This window comes from Ambystoma mexicanum, chromosome 4p (genome assembly GCF_040938575.1).
Source record: "Ambystoma mexicanum isolate Mex_15411 chromosome 4p, UKY_AmexF1_1, whole genome shotgun sequence".
Taxonomy (NCBI): Eukaryota; Metazoa; Chordata; class Amphibia; order Caudata; family Ambystomatidae; genus Ambystoma; species Ambystoma mexicanum.
Genome location: NC_090927.1, coordinates 56,594,293 through 56,613,540, shown reverse-complemented (window position 1 = coordinate 56,613,540; position 19,248 = coordinate 56,594,293). Strand labels below are relative to the sequence as shown.

Here is a 19,248-nt window from a genome sequence, read left to right as displayed (position 1 = left end):
GTGTCCTATTTTCTGGGATGGCCATGAACCTGTCTAGCTTGTCCATACATGACCGGAACCTCTCTACAGTCCAGTAAGGTAGGCCAGAGCGGTCTGGGAGTGAAAAGGGAGTTTCCTCTCCCTGTAGTTGCTTAGTTCTGTCCCATAGCGCTGAAGATAGAGTCCCTTCGCCTTCTGAGAAAACTTCTCGCTGGCTAGGGTCTTCTGTCGATGGTGGGAGCGGTCCCAGCCTACCCTCCGGCGTCCTCTGCATTTCTTTGGCCTTGTGAGCGGTTTTCGACGTGTCACCCGCCGTCCGTCTCTGGCCGTCTTTAGAAGCTATACGCGCGAGGCTTTCGGCGATCAGCTTCTCCGTCGAGGGATCGCTCGCCGTCGCGTTAGGCAGTGCCGAGTCTTTACTGGCAACGTACGCACTCTTGCGAGGTGCATCGCCTGAGGATTTGGGGTTAGCGCCCTTATTTACAGAAAGCCCAGTCGCCGGTCGCGGAAGCGGTGGCAGGGAGGGCTTGCGACCCTTACGGTCGGCGGAAGACGCCGGTGGACCCGACGCCTCCGTTGACGCTATGGCTGCCTTCGTCTTCGACGAATGCGTGCCGTGGGGTATGTACTTATGTATTTTTCTTTGTTCGTCCTTGTCGCCGGGGTGTTCATTCCCATAAGCGGGGCGTGAGCCGGGCTTGTCAGAGCCGGGGACGGACGACGAGGAGCAGGAACGCTCCTTCGAGAGGTCTACAACCTCAGTTGCGGAGTCCGTGTAATCACTGTCCTCATCACAATCGGCGGCGGCGGCAGCTGGCGAGGAGTCAGACCTAGACATCGCATAGGCTGCCCACCTTTTGACCCTGCGGTCCTTTAAAGTTTTGGGTTTAAGTAACTTACAGGCTGCACAGCCGTCCTCTTTGTGATCGAGGGGCAAGCAACGGTTACACCGTTTATGCTTGTCCTTCCAGTTAAACTTGCCCTTGCAACACGGGCAAAACCTTAAGTGCGTCCTCTCCATAGCTGAGGGCATGAAATGTGATTACGACCTCGAAAGAGAGGGAGGGGAAAGAGAAAGGTATTCTCAGAGTGAAACAAAGAAATGACCAACAACCCCACTCTCCCTACTGTGTTCGGCTGGCGAGGCCAGGCCACGTGTTCGGCAGCGCCGATGGATCTCCTCCGCTCGTCCCTCCGTCGAAGATCTTGCTCGGTGGAGAACAGCTTGGCAGCTGCGTCAAGGGAGGGTTCTATGTGATAGTTAATAATAATAAACGACCTACGGGTCGAGGAAATGATTTTGCAATGTCTCTCGAGGAGCTCCGCATAAAGGCGACCAATAATAACTGGGCGGAAAAAAACAATCTGAGGGACCTCGACGCATGAGGGGTTGTGGGTACACTGCACGTCACTATAGGGATAGTGTTACAGACACGCCTTGTCGACGTCCCCTTTTCGACTAAGAAAAACAAAATGCAATACTCCGCAGTGACCACTGGATGTCGGACTATGCACAGCATGTGATTCTAAGCAGATTAACAAACATCAGAAATATTGTTACTTTGTGGAGGCGCTTTAGGGAATGTGTAAGAATGGCATCTTCAGTGCTTTTGGTAACAGGAAGATGTTTTACCCATTACATTATCTTCAGGCGAGCTCCCCCAATATTGGTTTCAATTTGGTTCTGGTTAACACTACAGCTGCAAGGACGCGCTCGGGTATGAGACGTGTTGACTGCATGAAGTAAACCTGCTATGAACCCTGGAGGCGTTTAGCAGCGCCTGCTTCCTTTTCTCACACTGCTATTATTCCCAGGGTTATAATGCATGGGGCAAGAGCCTGTGCTGGAGGGATGCCCTCCTCTTGTGTTCATTCTATCTTTCAGCATGTCTCTCTCCTTTCTCTGGCAACTTCTTCTTGGACCTATATAGACCCCGCAAAATGCACATGTTTAATACCATTTATTTGACTAACTGAAAATAGTATGCAGTGATCATACAATGCATTCAATTTTAAAATCCCAACACCTTCATGGAGGTGGAGGGTGCAGCTGGTAGTGTGACTTGTCAAAGATGTGATTAGAGAAGGAAAGGGTGGAGTCGAAGATAACACCAAGGTTCTTCGCCTCATAGGAAGGTGCGGGTAGAGGGCCGAGGGTGGGCGGCCAGAGTGAAAGAGGGAAAGTGGGAGCAGGGGTCCCAATGAGAAGGATCTCAGTCTTACTGGCATTAAGGCAGAGATTGTTGGAGGCACACCATTCCGGAATCACGGATAGAAAGTCAGGTATGAATGAGAGAGCACAGGAGGCTGAGGGGAGCCTGAAGGAGAGCCGAGTGTCATACGCATAACACTGAAAGTTGGAACAGAAGGTAGAGATGAGGTGGGCCAGAGGTGCCAAGTAATGGTTGAAGACTCAGGGTGGGAGGCTAGAACCCTCTCACCCTGAGGTGAGGCTTTTCTAGTGTGCAGTCAGCCTTATCCGATTGTCTTATTGCTGTCTGTATGACTGATGTAGCCCCTCATACCTTGAGGCGAGGCGAGTCCTGTCTGCAGTCAGCCTTCCCTGATTGACTTATTGCTGTCTGTATGACTGATGTAGCCCCTCATTCCTTGAGGCGAGGCGAGTCCTGTCTGCAGTCAGCCTTCCCTGATTGTCTTATTGCTGCCTGTATGACTGATGTAGCCCCTCATTCCTTGAGGCGAGTCCTGTCTGCAGTCAGCCTTCCCTGATTGACTTATTGCTGTCTGTATGACTGATGTAGCCCCTCATTCCTTGAGGCGAGGCGAGTCCTGTCTGCGGTCAGCCTTAACTGATTGTCTTATTGCTGTCTGTATGACTGATGTAGCCCCTCATACCTTGAGGCGAGGCGAGTCCTGTCTGCAGTCAGCCTTACCCGATTGTCTTAACTGCATTTTGGTTCCCTTACCTGTCCCTGCAGTTATACATGAATTTCATGCATTGTACCTCTCATCTTCTCCCTAACTCATCACTTCCCTTCCTCACCCTATAACCCTTTTTTCATGTTCAAGCACTTTCACCTTCTAAATCGTCTTACGACCTAGTCAGAGTGTTTAGTTTGTCTCTCATCCCTTCCTCCCCATTCCTGCACTTCACCTCCTCCCTATTCCCCTTCCCTCTTGATATAGCACTTGCATGTTCCGAAGGTTAAGAGAACATTTTTGTTTTATACCTTCTTCATCCCTTTCCCCGCCACCCTTGTCTTGATGCGCCTTGAAACACAATTTTGCTGTATAGTGGGCACGGTGCAATAAAGGGGGATCTGCTGGCATATCTGACATGGAAGTGTGGGGAGAAATACTCTCAAACAGACTATTTGATTTTGTCAGCTCGTCTATTCAATGTGTGTAAAGAGGTGAGAGTGTTAGAGACCTCCCTCAGTGATCAAATTTGGGTGTGCTGTGTGCCACGGTTAACCATAATGTGTTTTTGTATTTGGAGGTTACTTCTGGTGGGAATCAATTGGCGGAAAGGATAAGGAATCTTGTGAAGTTCAATAATGGGATTCATAAATTCTATGATATGACCACATTGGACCAAAAGATTGAGATATGATATGATATGAGATTTGGCATTTATAAAGAGTTTCAAGGCGCAACATAAGTATGCTTAGTATATTAAAGTTTAAGAATGATATTGAGAGATTTGACACCACACACCTCTCGCAACAGTAAAGGCAGTATTGCATACTTATGATTGTGACATTCAAGCAAAAAAAAAAGATCTTAAGGAGGGACATAAAAGCACTCTGCAAAAGGGAGACTGTGGGTGTTGAATACCAGGAGGGAGTTGGATGGTTAACACAAACATCAAAACTGGTTAAAGAGTTACAAATGTATGCAGTTGGAAATCAAGGGTGAAAAGATCTTGAGGATCTTAGTGGAGAAAAACTCCCACAACCTCTGGGCGGTATAATACTATTAAACCCCAAGAATACTTGCAGGCCATTCCAATATCTGAAGTGAGGTGGGAGGTGCACTTTAAAGCTCTTAATAGAGAATAATTGCAATCGATCTCATACACGCATCCGGATATGGTTTGGTCACTGCCTTTTATAATCACATTGTTTCAAGGAATTATAAGGAAATTCTCTAGCTCGCGTAATGGCTTGAGTAATGCGTTGTTGAAGAAAGATCCAGGGTTTTGGGCTAAGGTATTATTTATCCTCATCCTCTCTGCGATTGTTGGCATGGGCTGTGTCAGCAGGTCGTCTAAAGAAATATCAGACCGGATTCCAGAAATACCTTTCCACTACCCTTAATGGTTATGTTGTTAGATGTTTGCAGGAGAAGATGTGGGAAAGAGGAGCTGTTCCCATTTATGCTCTAACAATATACTATTCCCAGGCATTCGAATCTGTTAATCGAGCGTTTCTTTGGTCTAACTTGAGGGAATGTAAGATCCCATCGCCCCTTCTGTGCATTCTTGTCTATTTACACAGGGACAGTTCATTACAGGTGATATTGAACAGGCTCGGACCATTGACGGGTACATTCACAACATTTAGAGGCAGGGATGTGTCCTCGCTCTGTGCCTGTTCAATCTTTACCCTACGGACCTGGGGGATTTTTTGCAGTTATCTAGTTTTGTTCCACCTAAGATTCTGAATTTGACTGTTCCATATTTTATGTATGCGGACGCCGTAATACTACTGGACAAACCCCAGATAGGCCTGCAGAGGCAGCTGGATTCTATAAAGCGGTACTCGCAACACAATGAGTTAATAATCAATGGGAAGAAGTCCAGTGCAATACGATGCTATAGTAATGCAAGTAAAAAGATGTGTTTTGAGTGGAAATCAGCTGGTCAAGCTCTGATACCCAAATCCACCATCATGTACCTAGGTTTTCACCTGAATTCCACGCTAAACAAAGGAGCTTTACTTTAACGTTGTATGGCTAAGGCTGATCAGGTGTCATCTCAGGTGAAGAGAATTAGTGGCAAGTACTGACGGTTCTCACACACCCATTGGTTGATTTCATAAAAAAATGAAAGTGATTCCACAGATCCCAGGGGGCGTGGCCAAGATGGCAGAGAGGACCATCGATCTGGTCGTGAGTTAAAGGGTCCCTGAACGCAGAGAGGCTCAGCGAACACTGCACTACGGAGCGGAGGCGGCTTGGAGGTGTTTGGTGCGTGCCCACCGACCATCATGGCCACGGTTGTGGAGCACGGTGCCTCTGAGAGGAGTTAAGGGGGAGCCTGTGAGCCATGCACCCTCCCCTACCCCCCTGTGCAGACATGCAACCAGGACATAATCTGGTGGTGGTGGCCACCATCAGAGCGACCCCTGGTGGTAGCTGCATCCTGAAGCCGGGTTGGCTCTCCTCCGTTGGAGAGAGAGGGAAGTACTCCTCAGCCTGCATTAGAAGAAGCGGTGAGCCTTGGGGAGCGCGGAGACCAATGGTACACTTTATTTGCATATTTACTTATGGAATGCGCTGCAGAGGGGCAAAGATTGAAGCGTCAGTGAGGGGGGCCCTGCCCCCCTCCCCTAGGGGTTCATACCACCAGACCCCATTGATGAGTAGTGCTGGGGGCCCCCTCCCTCTCTTGGTGGCAGGGATCATAGTTCTGGCATTTAACCCCGACAGGGGAGGGGGGGACAAAAAGGCCTCTGCCACAGGATGTCAAAAGACCCAAAAAAGCCTATAAGCTCAAGTATTCAGGCAAGTGTGTCGGCGGCCGCCAGGCAGGACCCTCCAACAGAAGCTACGGCTGCGGATGCACCAGTGGAGCCACGATCTGCGCCTACTGTGCCGCTCCTCACGACGGAATTTCTTACCCAGCCCTAACCTGCTCCAAAAGGATATAAAGGATTTGCTGCACTCAGAAATAACCGGGCTTCGAAAGGAGATGTTGGAGTCCACCATCGAGATCAGGAATGAGGCTGTGGCTTTGGGAGACAGGGTGGACCACGCTTCAGTTGGACGTGAGAGAGGACCAGAGAAGGCTGTCAGCCATGCAGGTCAGTAATGAGAACCTCAAGGCGATGTTCAATGACTTGGAGAACAGGTCGAGGCGAGACAACCTTAGAGTGAAATTCTTGCGACAGGGGTCGAGTTTTCACGGAAGAGGAGGGAGTCCGGCAACTGAACATCACACTGGGCAAGGATGGTACAGTTCAACCTGCTGCAACCATGGATGGGGCCCGAGTAGGGGGGTCCTGGCGAACAGTGCCGTCGGGGAAAAAGAGTTGACAGATGAACTGGCAGCAACAGGATCCTGCTTTTCTTTTGCTTACAGCCGGGAAGCCAGCAGTTTAGTTCTGTCTGTTGACATCTGGCTCACTGCATCGCTTTGGATTTGGCTTTGTGATGTGAATCTCAGCGAGAAACAGTTTTAGCAGGTATGGGGATGGTTGCACTGAGTTGGGGTTTTCACAATGGTTTCGTTGTTATCTTTAGGATTCGACTAGTTGGGTGGGCCGGGCCCCGCAGTTACATTTCGCCAAGTATAGCATACTATTGGCAGGCCGGGTTCGCGTGGCACATGGAGGGGGGCGAACTATCTTCTGGAGCACATTTTTTGCTGACTGGCAGATATACGGGGGATATCGCGGGAGTTACCCGAGAGGTGGTGAGTCAATGGCAGGAATCTTCATGGGGATTGTACTTCAGAGTCGAAACAGAATTATTTTTTCAGAGGTGGGCTTTGCATGGGCTCTTGGGGGGAGCTGAGGAAGAATGGGGATGCTATGGTCAACGGTAAACTGCAGGCTGTGGGCTACCTTGTAGTGCACTATGGTTATTGTTATTTTGCATTTATATAGCGCCTTATATACCATTGGTATGGTCTGAAGGCGCTGGTAGGTTGAACGCCCTTGGGAACCGAAGTTCGGGTCAGTAGAGAGAGTGAAGAGAGTCAAAAGGTGCGTGCGCGCACCAGGTATGTGTGCAGTTGGTGGTGCAGCGGTAGGTGTGGTGGTTGAGAGGTCAGGAGAATGTGTTCGCTCTGGCAGAATTTATCCAGCTCGAGTGTGGCTGCGTTAGGCCTGAGGAGAAACGCCTGGCTGGGGGTGTTAAACCAGCAGTGTTTACTTAGAGTGATGCGGAGTGAGCGGGAGAGGTTGATATGAGAACAGTTATACCGAATGGTGACATAGTATCCCTGTGCTCTATTTGAGTGGTGGTGTAAAGAAGAGAGTAGGCGTGGGGTGTGGTATGATATACGTTCTTTCAAATGTTCCCGCATACCAATGCATATTATGTACGTCACGCAATTTATGCGATCAGGACCGTTCTATGCATTTTATTCATTTCAGGCGTTCAAGATTGTCCTACACACTCCTGCCTGCTCGACACACTCGCGCATTCTAGTTCACCTTGCGTGCTCTAGTCTATCCCTCATTTTCCAGTGTGCTTCACGCATGCTCTCATGTATTCCATACGCATGCACTCCCGCCCTCCCCGCGCATGCACTCTAGTCTACCCCGCGCATGTACTCCTGTCTGCCTATGCACTCATCCGCTCTGTATACTCTTCCGCTCTGTATACTCATCCATTCTGTTCGCTCATCTGCTCTGTACGCTCTGTACTCATTGGAAAACCGGTTGGTTTTAGGGGAAGAGCCAGGTTTTCAGTAGTTTGCGGAAGGACGTTAAATCCTCAGTTAAGCGGATGTGGGGTGGGAGCGAGTTCCACAGGGTTGGGGCTAGGGCTGAGAATGATGAACCGCCTAACCTGACTGAGTTTGTCTTAGGAATTACTAGGAGGCCGGCTGAGCTTGATCTTAGGGTGCAAGTGGGATGATAAGGTATTAGCTTGTCTTGAAGATATTGAGGTCCAGTTTTATGCAGTGCTCGATGGGAGAGGCATAAGGTTTTGAAGGCCACCCTACGGGCTACTGGAAGTCAGTGCAGTGTTTTAAGGGCTGGGGATACGTGGTCTCTAGGACCAAGCGCAAGTAGCATTTTGGCCGCCGCGTTTTGTGCCCTTTGGAGTTTATTCAGTTGGTAGGCATGGATTCCGAGGTATAGGGGATTTACGTAGTCCAGTCTTGATATAACGATTGATTGGACCGCGGAGCGTCTGTTGGGAAATGAGAGATATGGAAAGATGCGCCTAGGGTTTTTAAGGTGGTAGTGGCAGGACTTTGAGACATTGTTGACTTGGTGCGATAGTGTTAGGTCAGAGTCCAGGGTGCATCCAAGATTTTTCACTGTGTCGGAGGGTGTTGGTCAGTTGCCCAAGGCGGGTGGCCAGGGTAGTGGGTGTGGAAGAAGATTGGAGTTGCCGCAAACCATGATTTCTGTTTTGGAGGGGTTTAACAAGAGGTGGCTTTGGGTCATCCAGTGTTCTATGTTAAGGAGGCAGGATGCCAGGTCAGGTCGGGAGTTGGGTTTTGAGTTCAGGAATTTTAGAATTAGTTGAGTGTCGTCGGCGTAGTTGTAACACAGAATGTTGTGAGAACGAATTATTGGTGGGAGGGTGATCAGGTAGAGATTGAACAGGAGGGCGGATAGACATGCTCCTTGTGGGACTCCCGTGTCGACTGGTCGGGCTTGGGAGGTAAAGCTGGAAAGTGTCGTTGTTTGGTGCCTGTCTTTGCGGAATGAAGCTATACATTTAAAAGCGGTTCCACGAATTCCTAGGGAGTGGAGGCGGTCAAGGAGGATTGAGTGATTGATCATGTCAAAGGCAGCCGATAGGTCGAGAAGGATTAGTGCGGCGCATCCCGCGGAGTCTGCTGTCATTTTAAGGTCATCCCAGATCGAGGTTAGGGTAGTTTCAGTTCCGTGACGTCTTCTGAAACCTGATTGGACGAGGCCTGAGGAGAAACACCTGGCTGGGGGTGTTAAACCAACAGTGTTTACTTAGAGTGATGGGGAGTGAGCGGGAGAGGTTGATATGAGAACAGTTATACCGAATGGTGTCATAGTATCCCTGTGCTCTATTTGAGTGGTGGTGTAAAGAAGAGAGTAGGCGTGGGGTGTGGTATGATATACGTTCTTTCAAATGTTCCCGCATACCAATGCATATTATGTACGTCACGCAATTTATGCGATCAGGACCGTTCTATGCATTTTATTCATTTCAGGCGTTCAAGATTGTCCTACACACTCCTGCCTGCTCGACACACTCGCGCATTCTAGTTCACCTTGCGTGCTCTAGTCTATCCCTCATTTTCCAGTGTGCTTCATGCATGCTCTCATGTATTCCATACGCATGCACTCCCGCCCTCCCCGCGCATGCACTCTAGTCTACCCCGCGCATGTACTCCTGTCTGCCTATGCACTCATCCGCTCTGTATACTCTTCCGCTCTGTATACTCATCCATTCTGTTCGCTCATCTGCTCTGTACGCTCATCCGATCTACACACTCATCCAGTCCGCACTCTCATCCGGTCCACATACTCATCCGGTCTACACACTCATCTGGTCCACACACTCAACCGCTCAACATACACTCATCCGCTCCACACACGCATCCGCTCCGCACAGGCATCTGCTCACACAGGCATCCGCTCCACACACTTGTCTGCTCCACACCTTCGTCTGCTCCACACCCCCTTCCGCACCACATATTCTCGTCCGCTCTACATGCCTTCATCCGCTACATACAGTCGTCCGCTCCACATACGCTCGTCCGCTCCACACACTCGTCCGCTCCCCACACCCGTTCGTTCCACACACTCGTCCACACACTCGTCTGCTCCATACACTCGTCCAATCCGCACGCTCATCCGGTCCACGCACTCATCTGGTCTATCCACTCATCGGCACAACATACTACTCGTCCACTTGATATATTACTCGACCGCTCTACGTATTCGTCCGTTCCATACACACATCTGCTCCACACATTCATCCGCTCCCCTCACTTATCCGTTCTACACACTCATCCGTTCTATTAATTTATCCGCTCCACGTATTCATCCGCTCCACGTACTCATCCGCTCCTCATATTCATCCGCTCCACCCATTCGTCCGTTCCACACACACATCTGTTCTACGAATGTATCCGCTCCACGTACTCACCCGCTCCACACACTTGTCGGCACCACATTCACCCGCTCCACATATTTATCGGCACCACAGACTCATCCATTCCATACACTCATCCGCTCCACCTACTCATCCGCTCCACACATTTGTCTGCTCTACATACTCGTCCGCTCTATGTACTCCGCTCTGCTGTGCGTACTCGTCCGTTCCACTCATTCATCCGTTCTAAGTATTCGTCAGCTCTGTTCTACATGCTCGTCCGTTCCACACACTTTTCCGCTCTACGTACTCGTCCGCTCTGCTCTACGTCCTCGTCCGTTCCACACACTCAATCGTTCCACATTTTTAACTGGTCCAATATACTCAGCCGCTCCACACACACTCAGCCGTTCCCCACACTCGGCCGTTCCCTACAGTCGGCCGTTCCCACACTCAGCCGCTCCCGACAGTCGGCCGTTCCCTACAGTCGGCCGTTCCCACACTCGGTCGCTCCCCACACTCGGTCGTTCCCCACACACTCAGCCGCTCCCCACACACTCAGCCGCTCCCCACACACTCAGCCGTTCCCCCCACACTCAGCCGTTCCCCACACTCAGTCGTTCCCCACAATCAGCCGTTCCCCACACTCAGCTGCTCCCGACAGTCGGCCGTTCCCACTCTCAGCCGGTCCCCACACTCGGTCGCTCCCCACACTCGGTCGCTCCCCACACTCGGTCGCTCCCCACACTCGGTCGCTCCCCACACTCGGTCGCTCCCCACTCTCGTCCGCTCTCCACACTCATCCGCTCTCCACACTCATCCGCTCTCCACGCTCATCCGCTCTCCACGCTCATTCTCTCTACATGCTTGTTTGCTCTTACACGTTCGTCTGGTCAAAACGTTTATCCAGTCTATACGTTCGTCCGTTCAGTATAGTCAACAGTTCTAGCGCCCTTCAGCGTTCTATTCGTTTCTCTGTATTTTCGTACTCATCCACTCTACACGTACTCATCAACTCTACACGCTCGTCCGCTCTACACACCCAACCACTCTACACACTCATTGGCTTTAGTATGTTCATCTATTCCATCCGATCTCCATTCCCATTTGATCTATCTAGTCGTCTGTCCTTCCATTCATGCACTCATACACTTATTCGATTCATCTGTTCTATACTCTTTATCCATTCTAACTATTTCATCTATGTCATTCGCTACTTTCCCTCCTCATTCATTACGTCCATTTCATCAGTTTAGATCTCCTTACTTTCATAATGATTTATTCCTATTATCCACTTCACTGTTTTGATCTACATTACTCTTTTAGTTCTGTTTGTTTTCTAGTTCACATTCGGGTTTATTAGCTGTCAATTTCTCGCTTCAGGTAGTTTGTTGGGTCGGTGTTATTGTGATGATGCTAGTTTGGAAAACCGGTTGGTTTTAGGGGAAGAGCCAGGTTTTCAGTAGTTTGCGGAAGGACGTTAAATCCTCAGTTAAGCGGATGTGGGGTGGGAGCGAGTTCCACAGGGTTGGGGCTAGGGCTGAGAATGATGAACCGCCTAACCTGACTGAGTTTGTCTTAGGAATTACTAGGAGGCCGGCTGAGCTTGATCTTAGGGTGCGAGTGGGATGATCAGGTATTAGCTTGTCTTGAAGATATTGAGGTCCAGTTTTATGCAGTGCTCGATGGGAGAGGCATAAGGTTTTGAAGGCCAACCTACGGGCTACTGAAAGCCAGTGCAGTGTCTTAAGGGCTGGGGATACGTGGTCTCTAGGACCAAGCGCAAGTAGCATTTTGGCCGCCGCGTTTTGTGCCCTTTGGAGTTTATTCAGTTGGTAGGCATGGATTCCGAGGTATAGGGGATTTACGTAGTCCAGTCTTGATATAACGATTGATTGGACCGCGGAGCGTCTGTTGGGAAATGAGAGATATGGAAAGATGCGCCTAGGGTTTTTAAGGTGGTAGTGGCAGGACTTTGAGACATTGTTGACTTGGTGCGATAGTGTTAGGTCAGAGTCCAGGGTGCATCCAAGATTTTTCACTGTGTCGGAGGGTGTTGGCGAGTTGCCCAAGGCGGGTGGCCAGGGTAGTGGGTGTGGAAGAAGATTGGAGTTGCCGCAAACCATGATTTCTGTTTTGGAGGGGTTTAACAAGAGGTGGCTTTGGGTCATCCAGTGTTCTATGTTAAGGAGGCAGGATGCCAGGTCAGGTCGGGAGTTGGGTTTTGAGTTCAGGAATTTTAGAATTAGTTGAGTGTCGTCGGCGTAGTTGTAACACAGAATGTTGTGAGAACGAATTATTGGTGGGAGGGTGATCAGGTAGAGATTGAACAGGAGGGCGGATAGACATGCTCCTTGTGGGACTCCCGTGTCGACTGGTCGGGCTTGGGAGGTAAAGCTGGAAAGTGTCATTGTTTGGTGCCTGTCTTTGAGGAATGAAGCTATCCATTTAAAAGCGGTTCCACGAATTCCTAGGGAGTGGAGGCGGTCAAGGAGGATTGAGTGATTGATCATGTCAAAGGCAGCCGATAGGTCGAGAAGGATTAGTGCGGCGCATCTCGCGGAGTCTGCTGTCATTTTAAGGTCATCCCAGATCGAGGTTAGGGTAGTTTCAGTTCCGTGACGTGTTCTGAAACCTGATTGGATGGGGTCTAGGAGATTGTTGGCTTCGACAAAGGCATTTAGTTGAGAATAGGCGGTTCGGTCAATGAGTTTGGCAAGGAACCTGGTGTTTGAGATGGGGCGGTAGTTTTTTGGGCTCGAGAGGGTCGAGCAAGGGTTTTTTAATTAGAGGTTTGACGTGCACCATTTTGAATGCGTCTGGTAAGATACCGGAAGAAAGGGAGGCATTTATGATAGATCTTGCGTGTTCTCCTGCGCAGGTGGAAGCAAAAATTTGTTTAAGGGTTGTGGCTGGGCAAGGGTCCAGTGGTGATCCAGATGGTTTGTGGGCAGATAGAAGTTTGAGAAATTGTTCTGGTGATATTGGACTAAAGGATTGGAACGTTGGTTGCGTGGAGGTCGCAGCTGATGGGCTGGCCGGTAGGGATCGGAGGATTGCCTGGTGGCTGTAGGAGAGCCAGTTTGGTGGTTAGAGTTTTTGTCCTTTCAATAGCCGTGGTGTAAAAATGGAGGGAGAGTGAGTCACACAGCGATTGTGACGGGGTCGGGACGGTCGTGTTACAAGCCGGATTGGTGAATTCGTAGATGATTTTGTGAAATTCTTTGCTTGGGTTATTGCAATTTAGGATTCGGGTGTTGTAGTGGGCTTTTTTGCTTTCCGGATTTCGGCTTTGTACCGATACAGGTGTCGGGCATAGGTGGTCCTGCTCTCGTGGGTATTCTCTTTTTGCCATTTGCGTTCTAGGTATTTGTATTGTCGTTTAGTGGTTTTCGACTCAGGAGTGAACCATCTGGGGAAAAGGCCACAGCGGGTCGATGGTTTGCATGAGGGGGTGAGCCGTTTTAGAGATGCGTTGAGCCATGTATCAAAGGCTTCAGGGGTTAGTTGGTTGTTGAGGCGGCAGGTAGGTGCTGGAGACTGGAGGAGTGCCTCGGCTAGGTCCGGGGTGATTATTAGTTTTTTCCAGCATTTGTGTAGATTCGGAGGTTCAGATACGGGTACCGGAAGGGGGTCGGGTGCGTGGATGGCAAACGAGAGAATGAAGTGATCGGACCAGATGATAGGGGTGGGGGGCTTTAGATGAATCAAGGTGTTGGAGCTAAAGATGGCATCAAGAGTGTGTCCTTTATAGTGAGTCGGGCCGTTTATGTGGGGTTGGACATTAATTGCATCTAAACCGTCAACCGGGGAGTGTGTCATGGGGTTGGTGGGGATGTCGAGCCATATGTTGAAGTCTCCAAGAAGGGTGAAGTTGGGATGGTTTAGTTGGAGGGTGGGAATAGAATCGCAAAGGTTGTTCGCGAAATGTCTATCGTAGCCAGGGGGCCTGTAGATTATTAGGAAGCTGTGTGAGAGCGACGGGGAGAGGGATAGTTTAACGAGGAGAGATTCGGAGGATGGAATGGAGGGTTGGTTGTCGATGATGGAGGCGCGGAATAGAGATTTGAAGACGAATGCTACCCCCCCTCCTCTGGACGGACGGACGGTTCAGTGGGATGAGGGAGTAGTCAGGGGGAAAGGCTTCATTAGCGATTGGGCCAAAGTCGTCAAAGAACCAGGTTTCGGTGATGAAAGCTAGGTCTGGTTTGACAGAGGCGAGGAGGTCAAAGATGCAATGTCTGTTTTCTGCTACAGATTGGGCGTTAAATAGGATACAGTTCACATCGGCGGCCATGGGTGGTCTCGGTGCTGGAGCGGGATGGGGTGGTGGGGGAGATGGTGGAGGGAGAGGGGTAGGGTGGGTGATGCTGGATCATGGGAATAGCGGGCGAGCAGAAAATTTGGCAGGCTTCGGGCAGGGTTGGGTGGCTGCGTGTGATAGGATGTTCGGGTTTGGGTTGGGGGATTTGAAGGTGGGGTGTGTGCGGTTAGGAGTTTCAGTTGTAGTTGATGAGAAGTCAAGGGAGATGGGTTTCAGGGAGGGAGAAGCCACGGGGGAAGGAGGAGATTGCGGGAGAAAGGTGGTGGGTCGAGACAGGGAAGGCGAGGAGTGCTGAGAGATTGAGGGGGACCAGGATGTTTCGTCTTTAGTTTCTTTGCTGCGACTGGTGTGTGAGAGAGGGTAGGGGGTCAGAGGGGGAGAAGGAAGCAGCTTCGGTTCTTGCTAGGGCTAGGGGTGCAGTTTTTAGGGAGGGGAAGGGGTGCGGTCGGGGGTGGAAGGTGGCAGGGGTATGAGGGCAAGGCGGGGGTGGGTGATTGCAGGGAGGGGTGTGCCAGGTATGATAGTGGGGGGAGCGGGTATGGGTAATGCTGGTGGGTCAGGCGAGGGGTTCGGGGGATGAGTGGTCTTAGGGTGAGTGGCTCGCCATCGTGCCCCCCCTTGCTTGGTGTTTGGAGAGGGGAATGGCAGGGAGTGCAAAGGAGGGCCGGGTGATTTGGGAGGGGGGGACGGGAGTGAAGGCAGATCGGAGAGTGGGGGTGGTCCACGGGGGTCGTTTCTGACAGACTCTGGTGGAGTGGGTGCACTCATGATTGGTGTGAGTTTTAGGTTGATTTAGGAGGGCTTTCTGATTGTAGTTCTAAGATCGGAGGTGACATGCTTTTAGGAACAGTTCCAGGTTCAACTGCTCAAAGATGATACTAGACTATTTAGTGCTTTCTAGATACGGTTGTAGACAGAGATGATATTAGTTTATTGGGAGCACTTCTAGGTTCACCGGTCCACAGAGGGGATATTCAGTCAGCCTCTGGATTCACTTTGCTTAGAGGGGGTTTATATTATTAGTCACTGTTCTGGATTCTACATTACACAGCTACACTGTTAGTTATACTAATAGGATTGAATAGAGCACGCTAGTAGGTGCACTTCTTTCAATTCACCTTTATACTGGGGGAGTATTAGGCATGGATCTAAATCAACTTTGTATTAGATTATTAGTTACCGTTTCACAGGCACGTTTCTAAATTCAGAGAGAGGCTATTGGGCACATTTCAAATGCAACTTTCTCAGAGAGGCTGTTGGGTACAACTCCTAAATACACTTATAGGTTATTGGGCACAGCTTCTAAATGCTGTTGGGCTCAGAAGGCTATAGGGTACACTTCTAAATGCAACTTTCCTCGGAGAGGCTGTTGGGCACAACTTCTCAATAGACACATAGGCTATTGGGTACACTTTTAGGTGCAACTTTTCCGGGTGGCCATTGGGTACACCTTCTAAATGCAGATTTTCTCAGAGAGGCTATTGGGCACAACTTCTAAGTGCAGTTTTTCTCTGAGAGGCTATTTGGCACAACTTCTGAATGCACACATAGGCTATTGAGCAGACTTCCAAATGTAACTTTCCTCAGAGAGGCTATTGGGCTCAACTTCTAGACACACACATAGGCTATTGTGCACAGCTTCTAAGTGCTGTTGGGCTCAGAAAGGCTATAGGGTACACTTCTAATGTAACTTTTCTCAGAGAGGCTGTTGGGCACAACTTCTAAATACACACATAGGGTGTTGGGTACACTTCTAAATGCAACTTTCTGGAGACACTATTGGGCACAACTTCTAAATGCACCTTTTCCTCAGAGAGGCTATTGGGTGCAACTTCCAAATGCAACTTTCTCAGCTTTTCCTCTGAGGGGCTATTGGGCACAACTTCTAAATATACACATAAGCTATTGGGTACACTTCTAAATGCAACTTTTCTCAGAGAGGCTATTGAGCACAACTTCTAAATGTAACTTTCCTCAGAGAGATTATTGGGCACAACTTCTACATACACACCTAGGCTAAAGGGTACACTTCTAAATGCAACTTTTCCTCAGAGAGGCTGTTGGGCACAACTTCAAGTGCAACTTTTCCTCAGAGATGCTATAGGGTACACTTCTAAACGCAACTTTCCTCAGAGAGGCTACTGGGCACAACTTCTAGATGCAACTTTCTCAGCAAGGCTATAGGGTACACTTCCAAATGCAACTTTACTGAGCAAGGCTATTGGGCGCAACTTCTAAATGCACACATAGGCTATAGGGTACACTTTTAAATGCAGTTTTCTCAGAGAGGCTATTGGGCACAACTTCTAAATGCACACATAGGCTATAGGGTACACTTTTAAATGCAGTTTTCTCAGAGAGGCTATTGGGCACAACTTCTAAAAGCAACTTTCTAAGGGAGGCTATTGGGCACAACTTCTAGATGCACACATAGGCTATAGGGTACACTTCTAAACACAACAGGGTACACTTTCTCAGCAAGGCTATTGGACACAACTTCTAAATGCAACTTTCTCAGCAAGGCTATTGGGCACAACTTCTAAATGCAACTTTCTCAGCAAGGCTATTGGGCACACCTTCTAAATGCACACTTAGGCTATAGGGTACACTTCTAAATGCAACTTTCTCAGCAAAGCTATAGGTACACTTCTAAAATGCACCTTTTCTAAGCAAGGCTATTGGGCGCAACTTCTAAATGCAACTTTCTTAGCAAGGCTATAGGGTACACTTTTAAATGCAACTTTCTCAGCAAGGCTATTGGGTGCAACTTCTAAATGCACACATAGGCTATAGGGTACACTTCTAAATGCAACTTTCTCAGCAAGGCTATAGGTACACTTCTAAAATGCACCTTTTCTAAGCAAGGCTATTGGGCGCAACTTCTAAATGCAACTTTCTTAGCAAGGCTATAGGGTACACTTTTAAATGCAACTTTCTCAGCAAGGCTATTGTGCGCAACTTCTAAATGCAACTTTCACATGCAGAGGGCAGAGTTTAAATTGGTTGGTGATTAAATTAGGGACTGCATAAAGTAGCGCTCCAGGAAATCCACCTATTACTAAAGGACCAGGGACAGCTCAAACAAACTCTTCCCACACCAGTATCACGCCTCGGCAGGCAGTAACAGAGTCACTACTAATACAAAGTGATGTGGGATTTACTCACATAGCAACCGGCAGGGGCAGGGTAGTTATGTAATGGTAGAGGGGGAATTCTAGGGCAGGCAAATCACCCTACTGACGTTTTGTGCCCCAAATTCAGTGCATAACTCTTTTATGTTGCAAATGTGGATGGTACCAGAGACAGGTCAGCTCAGACCTCCTACACGACTATGGGCTCCATAGCTTCCATTCTTAAGAGCCGCATAAGTGACCTGAATGTTGTGGATGTATGGTGGAATTTACACCCCGATAGTACTGCCTACACGTACACTTCACATGCGCATTGTTCAGTGTCACAAATCGATTATAATTTTATCCCGACTGGTATGACTCACTCTGTCCTTTCCACAGATATGGAGCCCATGATCCTTTTGGACCACGACATGGTGACGGTGAGAATGAAGGACTGGTCGCAACACTGCAAGACCCATCAGTGGCGGCTCCTGTCTGGGATCCTTCGGGATCCGGGCTTCTTAGAGGAGCTGAAAAGGGCAGTTCAAGAATACCTCAATAGCAACCATCCAGTGGATACTGCAGAAGGCATCCACTGGGATGCGCTGAAGGCGGTCACCAGGGGGTGCATCAGCAAGCGCAGCCGCAATGAAGCGGGCGCGGGGTCTGGCAGAGGAGCAGCTGGTGGGGGAGGTGACCTCCTAAGGCAACCGACAAGCAGTGCATTTATCCATATCATTGTTGAAACCCAGGGAAAGGAGGGGGGGACAAGGATAAGAAGAGGGACTTGTATGAAGCCTTCTACACAGACGGCCTCACAGCTAAATTCTGTAAGTCCTTGAGTCAGATAGTGGCCAAACCTCTGGTCGATCTGTTCAACTCCGTGAGAAACGGTGGCCATCTACCAGCCTTAGTGACGGAAGCCCAGGTGACCTTAATACCTAAGCAAGGCAAGAATCCCAAACATTGTTCATTCTACAGGCCCATAGCCCTACTAAACTTAGACTCCAAGATATTCACGAAAATCATCACTACCAGGTTGAAGCGGTTCATGCCTAGTCTTGTTAGCCCAGATCAGTCTGGGTTTATTAGAGGGCGAGGCACAGTTCACAATATAAGGAATCTCATACACCTTATAGACGAATCAGGAAAAATCCAAATCATGCTTTCGTTGGTGCTCGACGTTCAGAACGCGTTTGATCGGGTTGAATGGGGATTCTTGAGGGAAGTGTTGCGGAAATTCAATCTTGGGCCCAAAATGAATCTCTCCAACTACGAGCCCCCCTCTGGGAGGCTTCTGATCAATGGGGCAGTTACTGCACTGATCCTGCTCACTAGAAGCACTATGCAGGGGTGTCCCCTCTCGCCGCTCCTATTTGCGCTTGTGATGGAGCTGCTGGCGGTGCGGGAGCAGACCAACGAGTGCATTGTGGGTCCAAAGTTCGGGGATGCACACCATAAAATGAATCGTTTTTGCGGACGACATGCAACGGAAGAAATTAAGGGCTCTGGGAAGGTTCCAAATAAACAAGGCCAAGTCGGAGATCCTAGGTCTAAACATCCCACCTCGCCTGAAGGATGACCTCCAGCGGACGCTCACCTTTATGTGGGCTGCTAAAAATATGAATACCATGTGGTCAACATAACTAGCAAAACTGAGGTCGTTTTTGGTGTCAACTATCTGGCTTTAGTGAGGACCTGCGTTGTCGCGGTTGAGGAAAATGGCAGTAATCAAATTAAACATTCTCCCACATTTTCTATACTTCTTTCAGTCAATTCCTGTCTCTAATGCTAAAGGGACAATAGGGAACTGAGATGCTGTGCCACTACGTATTCTAATGGGTGGGGGCTCCCCTAGAATCAATAAGACCACACTGTACGTGGCTA

At 49.3% G+C, this 19,248-nt stretch overlaps 1 protein-coding gene across 1 annotated transcript in view; it reads right to left on the bottom strand.

Moving 5' to 3' along the window:
• Positions 1-19,248, bottom strand: part of LOC138452989 (ribonuclease inhibitor-like) — a 295,852-nt gene that overhangs the window by 67,809 nt on the left and 208,795 nt on the right. The window lies entirely within an intron of this gene.